The following is a 6,100-nucleotide window of genomic DNA, read 5'->3' as shown; positions in this document are numbered from 1 at the left end:
AGATACAATTATAATTTCTTACTTAGATATGTACATATAGTCTCATCTTTAATCCCTTAAGACAGAGAAAACGGTCTCGAAAAAATTTAAAGGCTACGTTCGCTGCTATGTGGCTCAATGATGGAATTAAGATAAAGACGCCTAAGGGGAGTTTATATAAGTATACATATATTGATAATCTTTCCCTTGATTGATTTTTACAGTTTGCACGGGAAGAGAAGTAGCTGGCGTATGTTTTATCTTCGCTACTAACCATATCTATACCAATGATATCCGGCAAGCGAGGCAGTGATCCCATTCTAAAGTGCCGGGAACCACACGACCTATTACTTCTTCCTTTATTAAATTTAGCCCTGCTATCATCAGAACCATTCACACCCTTATCGGCTGGACTAATTAATATATCTTATACGAGTATTTGGAACTTTGGCCTGCACTCGGTGTACTTATACAAACTGTACTTCTATTGTTCCCGAAAAGGTGATGTAATATTTGATGAGATGTCGTAATTTGAAAATTAGTTGGTTGGAAAAACCGACCGTTATTTTAATTTTACCGATTGTACCGGAGAGGGTCAATGTTTTTAGCAAAGATAATTGTTTGTTTGAAGTTTTTCTTCAACGAATTTCCATTCAAATAAAACCCACTACTACTGCACAATATAAATAACTACATAACTTACTATAAGGTGACATCCACACTATAAATGTTAGCGGATGATGTTACCGCCAATGTGGTCGCCATCGCTTAGTCGCAGTAGGTACGAGGTATATGTTATTCGCAAAACATCATATGACGTCTCTTCCTACCCCTCAGGGAAAGTGGTATGCATTCACTTATAAGTTTTTCTATTAAAATTAATAGTGAAACTTGGCATGAAAATGTAATAAAATTATGAATTCAGAAAACCATAACAACGCGGAATACTGTTATTATCAATAACAATGTGATATTGTGACATCGAGCCAACATCAGAAATAACTTCTGACTCAATTAATTAACGGGAAACTACAATAATGCCAAAATAATGCGAAGGGCCCAGACATTGCTTACTCTATATTGTCGCGAAGATGGTTGGGAGATTGGAGATATGTACTGGTGCTAATACAGAAGACGGAATACTCATAAGATGATTGATCCAATTTATCTCTGGTTAAGTCCTTTACAAGAACAGAACAATTATAGTAAGATACAATCAAAAACGCTATTTGCCATAAGTGACAAACTTTTACTTTATCGTGCGATTCATGCGGGAATTTATATTTATACAGTGAATTCATACGTATACGCAAGCAGCGCGACCCAGACAGCATCCATTACCGAGCAGACCCCTCACCCTTGCCAATCTCAGTAATATTAGGGCGACGAAGCGAAAGCAACGAAACTTTGCCCCAGCCCTAACATTTGTGAGCATGACGCCTTCGAAAAACAAGAAGTTAGGAAAACATTACACTTATACAATCTTATACCCTTTGGCGTTTTTATGTTTTGGACTTTCTCTAAATGTTGGGAAAATTAGAAGATTCGTCGAATTTTCTGCTGGCCTAAGGATCATATCTCGGAGTAATAATTAATATGTACCAAACTCCTTTTACATCATTAGTGAAAAATATCGTAACAAATACTCCCTATCTTCTGATTGATGACGCCGTAGGGGCGAATAAACAATGGAAGCACGGGTTTAAGCGACTCCCATCTGACCTCAAACGTTCCAGGAAAACACTTATTGGATTTGCATTCGTTTATATGTTCTGAACGATGTTTTCTCTCAACTTCAGGGTATCCCCTTGTAAACATATATATATATAATAAAACATATATGTGGGAATGAAAGTAAAACAGTGCGGAATTATATCGTAAATCTTCTTACTTTATTGGACTAAGTAAGAGATCAGCTAACAAAAAGGATTTAAATAAAAACAAAAAACAAAACTTCTCCCACATATATTTAAAGTAAATAATTCAGGAAAGAGTTATTAATATCGCCCGCGGTAGGATTAGAATATGTCCCACGCTGTTCGTCTTTTTTAATCGGGCAACTCAAACTCAACAAACAGAAAGAAAGCATGTCTTTTCAACGTTCGATCGTTTTCGATAATTTCAGGCGGTGTAATATACAGCCTCAGTTTTTATAAGTTAACTTAACCACACTGCTAAATAGGTAACTTTTACGATCCATACGATCGATGTTCCAAATGGCGTACGTGTTTGTTTATTTATTATCCTATGCTATAGTGCTACGTAGGTGGCGATCGTAACGCAATGTACTCGTATTCGTATGTTTATTGTGACGTGGCGCATTTTGGGGCAGGTCGCGAACTCGCGATGGGAGCCACACGTATGTTATGGTTGGCTAGGGTTACCGCATGCTCGGAATACTAAGTAGGAGGTATCTATTTTAAGAATAGTGATTATCTAATTTAAATCGGGCAGCAAACTCAGTATTTTGTTTAATAGCCCACTAAACACACTAACAACATGTGTCATATAACCTCATATACATATTGATGTATCTTTATGTAATGTAAACAGTTTATAAATAAATACATTTTGTTTAATATTGGCTGTATTATGTTGACGTATTTTCTAGATTACTAGACATATACAACATAAATAAACAAGTGTTGAATACTTGATTTTTGTAACTCATTCACGCAAAAACTGTTATATAAATTGAAAAATTAAATTACACAAAATTTATAGCACTAAAGCATGAACATCAGAAGAACATTAAGACTTCACTTAACTTTTGAGCATAGTCGCTAGTACCATATAATTTTACCCATTATATTTTTTGGAAAACTATGTTTTTTTAAACTAATGGTTCGATAAGGTTCGATACAATATATTTGAAAATATTTTACACATTTATTCCTAATTTTTTATCACAAGTGGTAGCCCTGCGAGTGGCAGGTGCAGGCCCTGAACTTGGCCGGGTTCCGTGGCGAGCAGGCCACGGCAGCATGTAGACTTGTTCACGATATATGCGTGATCATTATCACATTGTTTGAAAACCTTACGATATGATAATAATTTGCGAATATTGTAGTCGGTTTCATAGTCGATATGTCATTGGTTGATAACATTCTGACCCTCAATAAAACGAGGGTTGAATGCGTGAGTATTATCCTTTATAGAGAACTCTTTATTTTCAAAAGATTTCACTGACATGACCGACACAATAAATATACCTACTTCCGTATACAGGACCAATCGAACAAATTGAATTAGAATATCATAACAATCAAAAACAGGCTATGAAGTACAAAGACGGACTTTTCGCTAATGCAATCTTTTCCAATCAACCTTAGGGTGGAAGGGAGCTAAAGAAAATAAAATGGTGTATGGCGCAGTACTTACGTATAAAAGAAAAGATAATAGATTAATATACCTTATATAAACATATTAATACATACAGTATTAAAATACTCCTACATATAACAAATCAATCAGTTCCAGACTTGTGTCATAGGATACAAACTCAAAGATACTACATATTTTTTAATACTATCAGACCAATCAAAGAATGTACGTTTTTTGTTTTCTATGCCCTGATCGGGGTTCGAACCAGGGTCCTTGTGGCTCGTATGCAGGAATACTTTCATACCACACAGTACCTACAATAAACTAAAAACATTTTCTTATTGGCAATATGCCAATTATCAAAAATGTCGCTATCGATTGAGTTAGTAGGTACAAACGTACAATACTTTCGATACCATAGAAATTTGAATAGTTCTAGCATTATTCAGGTTCCTTTGGTCGATACATAGCAATAATATTTATGACATCGGTAATATTGCTCTTAACTACTGCAACAACAAACAATACCACAGTGATTTTCTAAGTCAACAGAAACAATAGTAGATAATTCTCACACAAATATCGATCGATACTATTGTTTTAGTTTCAACTAATAAATCTACTCGTACGTATATAGAAGATCGCGGTATCGATTCACATTGTGTTTACGAGTATATATACATTAAAAGAAAAAACATATTAGTTTATTTGTTTGGAATATTTTTATTGCACAGAAATTTACAGTTACAGGAATGAGTACATACTTACGTTAGGTACTTAGAAAAAGGAAATTCATTTTTAAAAAAAGACGTGTTTTATAATTCACTACGTTAAAAAACCTAACGTCATATTTCTTGGGCGGAAGAAATATTAAGAGCTGGCAACGTTCTCTACATGAATCTTACCTACTTGCGAATTTAATAAGATATTTTTATCTGCCATTTATTACTATACTTATATATAGATTTTCAGATTTAACACGTGGTATGTCCGAAGTTTTATCTAGTTCGAATACAAGTACATCATAAGGCATAGCTGGACTAGCCTTCGCTCTACCCTTCAGCTTACTAAATTACAGTCAATTCTTTTTGTCACGGTGTGATAAAGTAAGAATAAAAAGTTCCATCTAAAGCTGTGTGCTCTATCTCCGGCTAGACCTAAATTTAGCCAATATCACACCGGCTAGAACTAGGATTAAACTTCAGGAAAAAGTATAAAAAAATAATGTTTTTGTTTATTATTCATTGAATGAAGTATCGGCTCCTCTTCCGCTGCACATTCCGTTCATAGTAGGCTCCTGACAACCCTTAAAATATATATGTATGACTTCCATGGCTCCCAATCAATTTCCTTGTCTGTATACTGTTATACGTACTTATAAATCTCATATATATCAACATGTTACCTAAGAGTGAATTAATTACTCTTGACTCAAGAGTAATTAATTCTGTCTAGCCCTTGAAAGTCAGCGACGCAAAAAAAATATATTTTGAGTATAAAACCTTCCTAGCCTTACACCATAACTATTTTAGCTAACTTAGAATAATTAACACCTCATTAAGTCAGTAACTACCACATAAGTACATACATATAATCACGTCTATATCATTTGCAGGGTAGACAGAGCCATGGAAGACTGATAAGCCACGTTCAGCTGTTTTCCGCCTTTTAAGGTAGATATAAAAATCATTCAGAATTCAGAAACAACATTTGGAAATGAAAACGAAAGTAGGTACAAGAGCTGTTGTACCCTTTAGAGAATCTATTAAATAATTTATATCAAAGGGAAAACTTATCTAAAACTACTTTTTTAAATTTTTAATCAAGAATTGCAGAAAACCTGTAACAGACACAGGATGTAAAAAATATGTTATTCGTAAATCGGATTTATCAAGACGATCGCTTTACAAGAAAAAAATATAGTTGTCCGGAAAAATATTACAGCATAAATAAAAAAAAAAAACATTTTTTTTTTTGTAGTTATTCATTTGTTTTCGTCGTCAACTTCTGAGAACTATACAATTCTCTACATGTTTGAATAGTAGTGCCTGTCTAGACCCATTCATGAATTTCCATTTACATCGATGTAAAACTACTACTGTTCAATTTGTTTTTTTAGATTTACATTTGTGACGTAAGAATGTAGGTAAATATCAAAGTAAGTTCGTATACTTTGTGGCAATCGTTGCGCATTTGTTATTGTGCCAACTGCCAACTGAAATGAGCAAGAATTTGACTAAAAGCGCTTTAAGTATCTGAAAGAGTTTGAAGATTGATGATCTTTTAAGTGTTACATGGTTTATTAGTGTAACATTATTAAAAAAGAAAAATAATCGATTTTAAATCTAGAAAAAATTACACCGCTATGCCACAACACAACCCCCATTTATTCTACAAAAAAAATTCTTATCTAATATCTAAGTAATTTTTATTACGCTTTACATGATTATGATTTTATATAAATTCAAATTATTCCTTACTACTGTTTCAATTGCGGTAATAAATATTATTCAAATAACTTTTAAATGGAATTTTCCAAATTTTTTTTCAGTACTGATTAAATGTATGTGTCCACCAAGCTCGCTTATTTTAGAATCACTGTGTATCGGTATGTACAAATCAATGTAGGTTAATTCCATTTAAAGGTATTTAAATTATATTTATTACCCTAATTGAAACTGCAGATTGCATACATACATATGTTCACGCCTATACCTATCCCTTGTGGGGTAGACAGAATCAAGAGTCTTAAAAAGACTGATAGGCCACTGCAGATTGCTACTAGATTTAAAGTCTA

This window comes from Amyelois transitella, chromosome 13 (assembly GCF_032362555.1).
Source record: "Amyelois transitella isolate CPQ chromosome 13, ilAmyTran1.1, whole genome shotgun sequence".
NCBI lineage: Eukaryota > Metazoa > Arthropoda > Insecta > Lepidoptera > Pyralidae > Amyelois > Amyelois transitella.
The sequence above is the reverse complement of the archived record's forward strand: the minus strand, read 5'-3'. Positions refer to the sequence as shown.